Consider the following 9,644-nt stretch of genomic DNA (forward strand, 5'->3'; position numbering starts at 1 on the left):
GGTAATACTGCTTGTTGCAGTGATTCTGCTGCAGTCTGGCTTCACTTTGTCCTTTATTTCTCTGTGAGATGAAATGTGAAAAGAGAGCTTTCACACCAAAGGTCAAAACCTGCCTCAGTTGTTGTGTATGTGGTGACAGAGCCTCACCACAGGGGGCCACTGTTGCTATATAAAAACCAAATACACTAGACAGACTATAATAAAAATATATATATATATTTAAAGGCCCTTTTAACCCAGAGTGACAGGAGATACAGAAAGAAACAAAGATGACCTCTGACACACATGGCATATTTTTTACTGCATGTGTGTATTAGGGTAAACCCATCTGAATCTACCTAAAAGAAATTCCAGATTCCTGTGCAGCTACTATATTACACATGCATGGGTGAGATATGTTAAATGTGTCCACACAAGAGTGAAATCTGCCAGGTCGCGCTGACTGTGGACAATCCACCACCAGTGTGCACTGAGAGGTTGGAAGACGGATATTACATAAGGAGCTCATCAGTGGGGTAGTGGCCCACGCACAATGCATCCTCAGTGGAATCTCTCACTGTTGATCAGCCTCTCACTCAAAGTAAGAACAAAATGGCTGAGGTGACAGCCTGAGGGGGAAAAAACAGTGCAGAGGCTAGAAATTCATGTGAATAATTAGCTCCTAAAAAGAGGCTACTTAATGCAAATGACCTGGGCGGCTGTATGATTGAGGAGAAATGGCTGCTGACATCCCCATAAGCTAAATGTATTTATACAGACGAGATACTATCAGGAGGGAATACTAATTAGGCTCTTACTGCAAACAAAAACAACACTTATGCACTGGAATAACAAATATATACCCGTGAAAATAGCTGTTTATTTCATGCTAAACCACTACCTGTCTTATAGCTAAGGGTATCATTTTGCAACACAACTGTAAATAAACACCAGAGTGGGGGTCAGTGGAGTCCTCGCTGCTGTTAGAGCGAACAGTAATGTGCAAACCACAAGACCTCTGACCTTTAATAGGGAGCTTTGAATTTCTATTCAGTGGTTTTTGCTGGAAACACTGCTGCATGCCTAGGTTGTCAACACTGAAAGTGGTGAGACTACTGCAAGGCAATTCAAGGCTGATTATTCTCCAGTGTGAGGATTTGTTGTTTTCATTGTCTCACTTTACAGTAAACCAGAGCTGCAAATATTAGCTGATTACATAGCTTTTCAAACAATAGAAGACTCATTAGCTTTGCCAGATGTGTGTAATGTGTTGCCTTTGCTGCAAGTAGGTGATGATCTGATGCTTTTGTATGTCATCTCTGAAGAGGTTTTAGATCACAGGACTTCATTGGAGATCAATAGGTTTCAATATTGCCAGGATAATCTTGACATTAGTTTGGAATATGGACCAGTAATCAAAAAATAAATAAGCATTTCTTATTCTGTTTTCTAGCTCAAGCTCATGACTAAAAAGTCTGATGTTAAGAGGCGCAGTACGTGACTTTTTAAAGCTGCATCCAGAGAACGCGGCAATCAAAAAAAATCGAGGGGAGGGAGTCCCCATGACTGTGCCATTTTCACAAACAGCTGTTGTGGGATACAAAGGCAAAGGTGTGGACTCCCAGGATGCCGCGCTGCCGTGACCCTCCTCATTTCGCTGCAGATGGACGCGGGTAGACACCACTGTCAGATGATGAGCTCTGCTTTAAGCCCCCGTGCTGCATGTGCTGTGTGCCAATCGGCTGCCTCCGCTCTCGCCGGCCCACAAACCCCTATTGACTCCACGCCCACTTGCCCATCCATCGCACAGGCAACCAGTTGCCTAGGCAACCTCAAAGCCCTCATGCCTGTTTAAGTGTCAAGACAAATTCTGTTTTACATTTTACTTGCACAACACTTCATTTTTCATTCATCCGTTCATTCATGATTTTATTTCCACATCTGCCTGTTGCTTTTTGTAAGCAAAACCTGGTGCTCAGACTTTAACCCCACAGCATCCTGATAAAAGTGAAGAGAATTTTTGAAACAGCCAATTAGATGCTGACTTATATCAGTCATGAGATGATAAGAACTAAAAAAAAAGTGGCAGCCTTTAGTCTTTACAAAGTAGGCCATGAGCAGCGAAAAAAAATGATTAAGATCATCTTCAAATAGCTCAGATGGATGAGTATAATCTGAATTCCAATTACTATGTGCTTGTTTCCATCAAAGCAATTATTATATGTGCAAAAATGAAGCTGGAGTGAAACACAGCCAAAGTCATGATCAAAATCAATTATCAAACAAAAACAACTAAGCAGGCAGATATTGGCATAATTGCAGTTACATAACAGGAGTCTGATTTTTTTTTTTTTCTTTTGAAAGAGGGCGTCTTATTGAGCTCTTAAGTATTGGAAATAAAACCACTCAAACCAAGAGTTTGCTGTAGACTATACACTCTAACAACTTGCCGTAAAAAATAAAATAAAGGAATTCTGGGCATTACCATTCCCAGTTAACACAGTTCAATTCTTTCAGCTCCTACATCATGTGGGAAAAATCACATTGCATCATATTTGAATGACTTAAGTCACACACAGAAGCAGAATGTCCTGGTTTAAATGTGACCCTGACACAATCTGTGCAAGTTTGTAATTAGTACTTCTTGTCAACTGTTGATGGACAGATGATGAGCTAAAAATATAAAGTAGTATCACAATGGTTCAGTTCCAATCTTAATGCTGCATTTAAACTGTGACTGTTCTGGATGTGTGACGTGATTTCTAAGAAGTTACAAAGAAAGAGTCCAATTAATCATGTCAGGCTCAGGTGTACAAATGTTCACATGTTGAATGCAGGAGCATTCCCATAAGGTTAAGTGTTTAAGAGCAAGGGAGCCAAAAGCTCATTGTCGTGACAATACCGGCCTTAATTTTTAACATGAACTAAAAATATCTAGATATCATTGCTACAGCAATGCCACACATTTAACTCCCCTTCCAACAACAAGACAACAAGACAAGCCCGGGCATGTCTGAGAGCAAGAGCTGTGTCACACTGCCATTACAATTTAATACCTAAAATGGGAGCTACTAAATATAATGGCGTGTCATTACTGTTGCACTATAATGCTGCTGCTGCATGTGCTAACATCTTGTTTCAATAGATTCACACTTCAAATTATGTGATGCATCATCAATGACAGAAACTGACTGGAAAAAAAGGATGGAAAATACTCTTAATTTACTGACACTTTTAAATACTGGTGCAAGCATCAATAAAATGCACATTTTCCTGAACTATCTTGATATAATATTTAGGCTACAACGCCCACAAGTTCAGGGTACTCGGACAAAGCCGAGGCACCGTGTTTGCATAGTTCCAGATTACTTTAGTACATCAATAAAAATAAACAGTTTTTTTGTTGTTGTTATTTTTTCACATTACAGCAAGAACAGTAAATAACATTATGAAACCAAGATAATAGCACAGTACTGTATTGGAATAAGATAGGTGCACAGTAAAATAACAGTTTAACACCAGAAAATCTAGCTGCCAGTGTTTTACCATAATGCAATGGGGAATTACAGTTTAATGCTTTCCATAAACTTGTACACATGATAAATGAGATTCTCTGGCTAGCTATTTACATTTAAATGACCTTCTAATGTCTAAAATCTAAGAACATTAAAAGAGTATTAGGTTAAATTTCAATTCACATTTAATCCACTCTGCTGCGATTTCTGCACAGTCACCCATCAACTAGCTCCCCACTGCAGCCTTTGCTCCACACCCAGTTTGACTGCTGTGCAGCCATCCAACTAATCAACACCATTTCCCCTCTCTCTATCAGAAACTAAAGTGTGTCAAGAAATTGGAAAAACGTCTTTCTGCTGTTTGACTTTGGGTGAGACCAAAAGAACAAAAGAGCAGGCAGAAAAGATACACAATCACAAGCAACATTCAGCTCAGCCCAGCTGCAATTGCATTCATCAATGCCATCGCACTGTCAAGAGGGGCGTGACACAAATAGAAAAACTCACTATGAGGCACATGCACAGACAACCACACACAAAACCCCAACTACACACACACACACACACACACTGCTGGAGGCTGATGCCGTGCTCATCAGTGTCACTGTTGCTGAGCCCCTCGCTGAACAATTCACAGCAGGAGCGCAGACGATGGAAGAAAAAGGATGCTTACATAAAGGCGAACATAGAAACAAAGGCTTTATGGGATGCAAACATCCCCTGGCATGAACAAACAAAATATACAGCATGACAGAGAAAATCACGAACACACTCAAACTAGAAATTGGCCCACAAACACAGCATCGATTAAAAAAACAAACTTCACGTTCAAATTTTTTAAAATAAAATAAAATAGAATGGAAAGTCTCGCAATCCACCTTTTTCCCTAAACGTGGACATACTACAAAACAAAAACCACAAAATGGCGCTACAACTATCGGCTCAACAATTGCACATCCACTGCCCTAAAGACAAACAAGCACCATTATCAAGACTGTCTCAGTGTTTCCATGGGTGCTGGATTTCTTTATTCCTCATTTCAAGTCTACATTCAACAGAGCACTGCTGTCATGCTCTGTACAGCCGCCCACGTTCAACCTTGCAGAGTGCGAGAGAGAGAGAGATAGAGAGGGAGGGAGTTAGAGTAGGAGGGAGTACAGGAGAAAACCTTGCTTTCACAGTAAGACACCAACAATACATTATGGGAGGACAAACCATATTGCTCCATGCTGTTTTTCTTACAAACGACTACACGAACAAACAATACGCTCGCATATTATACACATCGAAGGCGGCGTGCCAGGCCTTGATTACTATCGCCCCGTTTGAGCGGCTGACTAGAGCCAGAAGGGAAATACGCAAACTCTAAATGTGTTCACCAATAGGTTATGTTTATGTTTTGTTTTTGGGGTTTTTTATGTATATACAGCGGGGAACACATTTGTCCTTCCTGAACTTCAGCAATTTTCTGGTTAATTAAATTAAAGGAAAAAGGAAACTCATTTTGTTTGAAATCCACTTCAACAGACTCAGGTACTGTTTATCCCTCAGGTCAGAACAACATTGATTTTCACGGGGGGGAAAGCGAACAACTCCAGCTTCCATGTTTTTCTAACGTAGCAATGCTCAAGAAACGCTGCTTTTTCTGTCTAGACAGAATTCAAACTCAGAATACTGCAGCAAGATTATGAAATCTGTTTGTGAAACGCAGCTTTCATAATTAAGAAGCAGCAACGGGGGAAACAAAGTGCGGTCGTGTTATGCAAGGCTATTTATTTTCCATATTAAAAATCTTAAAAGATCATAAACTGGTCTGATGGTGCAAATGGGGACATGAACTGTAGCTGCTACTAATGATAACAACAAGGTTACATTCTAGTTTAGAGGAGGAGCCATGCGCTGATTATCACCTTAATCAAAAACTAAAAGTATGCCTCCACCATCGAGTCAGCTTGCACTTTACATCCATGCCTGTTCAGTCTTGACCTTTGACCTTTTTAGATATAAAATGTCATCAAATTGTCATTTTAGACTATTAGTGGATACATTCTGTAGATGTGAGGTCACAGTGAGCAAATCGGTTCATGATTGAGTCCAAGTAAATTAATTTACATTTGCCAACCAACCTAAAATGCATTTCTTTGGACTACGACAAGAAAACCAATTAGCATGACAGAACTCACAAAATATACAAACACTACATAAAAAGGCCCCACCCAGGTAGTGGATTAAAACCCAGTCCTAACCAATGCACGACCGTAGGAACTGCGGGTCACATAGGAGCAAACAATGCTAAGCTACCATTGTGACTGAACACCTTCAAGTTCAAATCCTGCATAGACGCAGTGATACTATAGTGCTGTGGATCTTTATTTGTCTCAGACAGTCGACCCCGGACAGTGAAGTGTGCCTTTAGGGATGGCTAAAGAGTGGTCTCGCACTCATGTTTAAAAGAAATTGTAACAAAAGACCTCAATACAAAATGACATTTAGAAAAAAAATCCCCCGATATGAAAACTATTTAAGCTTTTTTTAGTGTTTAGGGTCTTTGCTGCCAGCAATCAAAACTTCAGCATTTCCAAAATCAGTACAAACAGTACAAACCACTTACATCAAAATCCTAGCAGTCTAAGTGAAACGGGAATCATGTTGGACTTGATCTGTATTATCATTTGAAGATCCCTCATGATTGTGACCCATATTACTGCAGGGGGGGGGAATCTATCAGAGGCAGTTCATCAGCGAGGATGAGCTCCTCTCGTGGCTCATAGTCAAGGCCGCTCATTTGTGAACACACACAAACATTGGCGCTGTACCCCTGCCTCAAACGACCTATTATAACTTCCTGTCCTCGTCTCGTCTCTCGGCAGACCACTGAGCTGTCAGGATATGAAAGGTGAAAGCAAAGCAGTGACCACCAGGTTATTAAAGCTAGTTTGACTGGTAGCGATGAAGGAGAGGAGGTGCAGAAAGAGGAGATAATCAGACATTTTGGCAGTGGCAGTCCACTGAATGAACTAAAATTATTCCTCCATGCAGCCTCAATTCCATCTGGCTTACTAACCATGCTGACAGAGACAAAATGTTCCTTATTGTGGCCTGCTGTAAGCATAAAACCTGGGTAACCATGGAGAGGGGTTTACTTCACTCTGCATCTCTGCTCACATCACCAATTAGCCAACTTGCACCGATTCAAAAGACAAGAGGGTCAGAATTGATGATATCTGATGGGCTCCCCATTTTTCAAAGCAAATAAAGCATTATTTATAGAACGTACAGCAAACACCAGAAACATCTGAACACATCCTCAGTGCATCTTTGCACTCATTATTTTTGCTAAAACTCTCATTATTTGGCAAAAGACAGCTTTCTACAGTTTGGTGATCTCCAGGGGAGTAGAGCTCAAACGATAGGCACCTCTACCACAAATTTAACCTTGCAACTGCTTTGAATTAGACAGTTGCTACAAAGGAGGGTTTGGGGAAAGCATAAAAGAGGCTTTGATTACAGATAGCTACAGTGATCTTGTGTGCAGCTTGATTTCAATACACCTTAAACTCATGCTTCTTTGCAGAGAATGACTAATCCACAATCAAGGGTTTTGCTCTTATGAGCATGTTTTGGGTGCCAGATGAGCTAGATGTTGTCTTGTTGAGATGCCGGGCAGCCTACGTCAGCACAATAGGCTGCTGTCCAATTCCACAGAGCAAGGACGCAGGACAGACAAGCGTGAACAGCAAAAAGGCCCTTTCCCTCTAGGATTTTCTTCTCAAGCCTGGCAGCACTCCGAGCCCGTGAGTCTAATTCTGCCACCAGGCCAGTCCCTGGCATCCTCTCCAGATGGTGGTGAACAGGGGGGTGAACAGGGAGATTAGGAAGAGAGTGATGACTGGTTCCTGACTACACATCCGGCGGCTGAGTCCCATTCTCCTCCTTCTTCTATCACATGCCAGCCATGGCCATGGATACCGGATGCTCCCCGGTCTCTGTACTTCAGCGAGGTGTTAAACTGTTTATTATGAACATAACGTGATTCTGTGGGAGTGCTGGAAGGTCAAAGCAGTACAAGCTGTTTAGAGAGGCCACATATTTTTTTACATAAAAGTTTAACTACAATCATCATCTGATCAAACCTGATCTTTGACCTATGGACATTAAAGATCATCACTATTACTTTATCATTAAAAACTAATTTTCTAATATGAATTTTCCAAGTTGTGCCTGAAAGCATGTGTTGCGACATCTTTGACCTCCCATGTTAGATGTTCATGCTCCAGTTCAAGTAAACATTTGTGCCAAATCTGAAGAAATTCCCTTCCAACGTTCCTGGGATATCATGTTCACAATAATGGGATGGATGACAGGTGGAATCACTTAAAAATATAATGCCTACACTCACTACTCACTTACAGTATATGAACAAAAGTACTGGGCCACATCCACCTTACACCTACAGGAGTCACTCAGTCATGAAAATCCAAGCCACGAAGCTCCCGGCCCACAGTTACTGTGCCGACGTTAATGCCAGAGGAAGTTTGGAGCTCAGCAGTTATTGAGTCAGCAGGATGTTGACTATACCATTAGGTGACCTCGCTCTGTAACTTTACATGGTCTGCTAGTTTGCTCAAATTTTGCCAAAATACCACATTCAGTTGTTGGAATAGCTAGGAGGGAAGAAATTCCATGCACTTACTTGTAGCAGTGTTGGCATCTTATTACACTATGACACTCAAATTCAGTGAACTCTTTAGTATGGCAGACTGCACAGCTACACCTGTGGGAATAGCACTGAGGCCATTTGAATACAAAGATTAAGAGGTGTGGTCCAAAAATTTTTATCCACAAAGAGCATAAAACTTGTGTTTCTGCAAAAAAGAAGATACCTAGTAGTAACCAGTTTGGTTTTTTTGTTTTTTTATGATTCTTTAGGATTTTATTTTAAATCGGTCTTTTATGCACCTCTGTATTTTTATTCAATAGAGTCCATCAGAGTAGTTTTGTATGATTCACAGTTCAAAATAACCTTTACTTATTCCAAACTAGGCCTTGCGCTGTGTGCCTGACATGACCACATTAGAAATAATGTTAGTGTTGGTGAATTCATCACAAACCAGGTGTCGAAATAAACTGTTGGAATCTGAGTATTTACAGCAATCTGAAGCCTGAGCTTTGTTCTCATGTGGATTTCTTACACATACGCTGACCTCATTCATTTTAAATGAATGACCATGTTTATTATATATGAGCATCCACCTCTAAAACAGTATTTATCGGAAAGAAAAAAAGAGGAAGACGGTCATTTTAAAACAGAAGTGAAATCTAAAACTTAATTAAACTTACGGCTTTAATAGAGATAAATCTGTTCAAAAAGAGTGTGTAACTGCAACTGAATTACCTGAATGAAAACGTTAAATTCAACTATGGGTGAAAAAAGTTGCATCAGCTTCTGTTTTTTCAGAGTTTTGGAAGACGTTCAAGAGATGCTCGTGCCAAAATCCTGCAACTTGGTGCTGAAACAGTAAGCAAAAAACAATCTCAGACTTCCTTCTTTGTTCAGGAAAGTTGGTGAGACAGGAAAAGTGGCAATTCAGGCAAAAAAAAGTGTGCCTATAATTTACAGGCTTAAAGGACACTGCAGTGAAGAAGTGTGAAAGAGGTGGGGACATGACAAAGGATAAGAAAATTTTCACATGAATTGCTGTCATTAACCACACAAATACTGAAAGACTCTCAGAAAAAGAACAATGAAGTTATTTATTTATTTGTTATCTGTTATCTCCTCCAGATTGGATAAAGAGAGCGAGCAGAGGGGAAACGAAGCAGAAGAGATGAAGAGCACTCAGAGCAACTCAGACACAAAGTTGCTGCGTTGCTGTGACTGCGCTGTTTGATTTATGACTCTCCTCTTTAAGTGTGATGCTGCAGATCTTGCGTAACCCCCTTCAACTGGAGAAGCTGTGAACTACACCACAGGGTGTCATTGAATGATTCCTGTGCTGCCTGTACCCAGTGTCCAGTGCCTTGATTTGTACAGAAACACAACAGGAAATGCAAAAAATAAATAAAAATAAGGGGCCTAAGCCGCATGGATCACATAAAACCTGCCATCATCACCAGGTGCTGTTGTCCGGCCGCAGGTCTTCAAACCAA

The 9,644-nt window shown here is 40.7% G+C and overlaps 1 long non-coding RNA gene across 1 annotated transcript in view; it reads left to right on the forward strand.

The window, feature by feature from the left end:
- The window catches only part of LOC146687613 (uncharacterized), a 37,059-nt gene extending 27,654 nt beyond the window's left edge, over window positions 1–9,405 (forward strand). The window contains exon 3 of the long non-coding RNA XR_014916561.1: window positions 9,280–9,405. This is a non-coding gene — a long non-coding RNA (uncharacterized LOC146687613). The remainder of the gene's footprint in view (window positions 1–9,279) is intronic.
- Window positions 9,406–9,644: the final 239 nt, after the last annotated feature.

Source organism: Copadichromis virginalis, linkage group LG18 (genome assembly GCF_057382275.1).
Source record: "Copadichromis virginalis isolate Kocher_CV1m ecotype Utaka linkage group LG18, C_Virginalis_male_GT1.1, whole genome shotgun sequence".
NCBI classification, from domain to species: Eukaryota; Metazoa; Chordata; class Actinopteri; order Cichliformes; family Cichlidae; genus Copadichromis; species Copadichromis virginalis.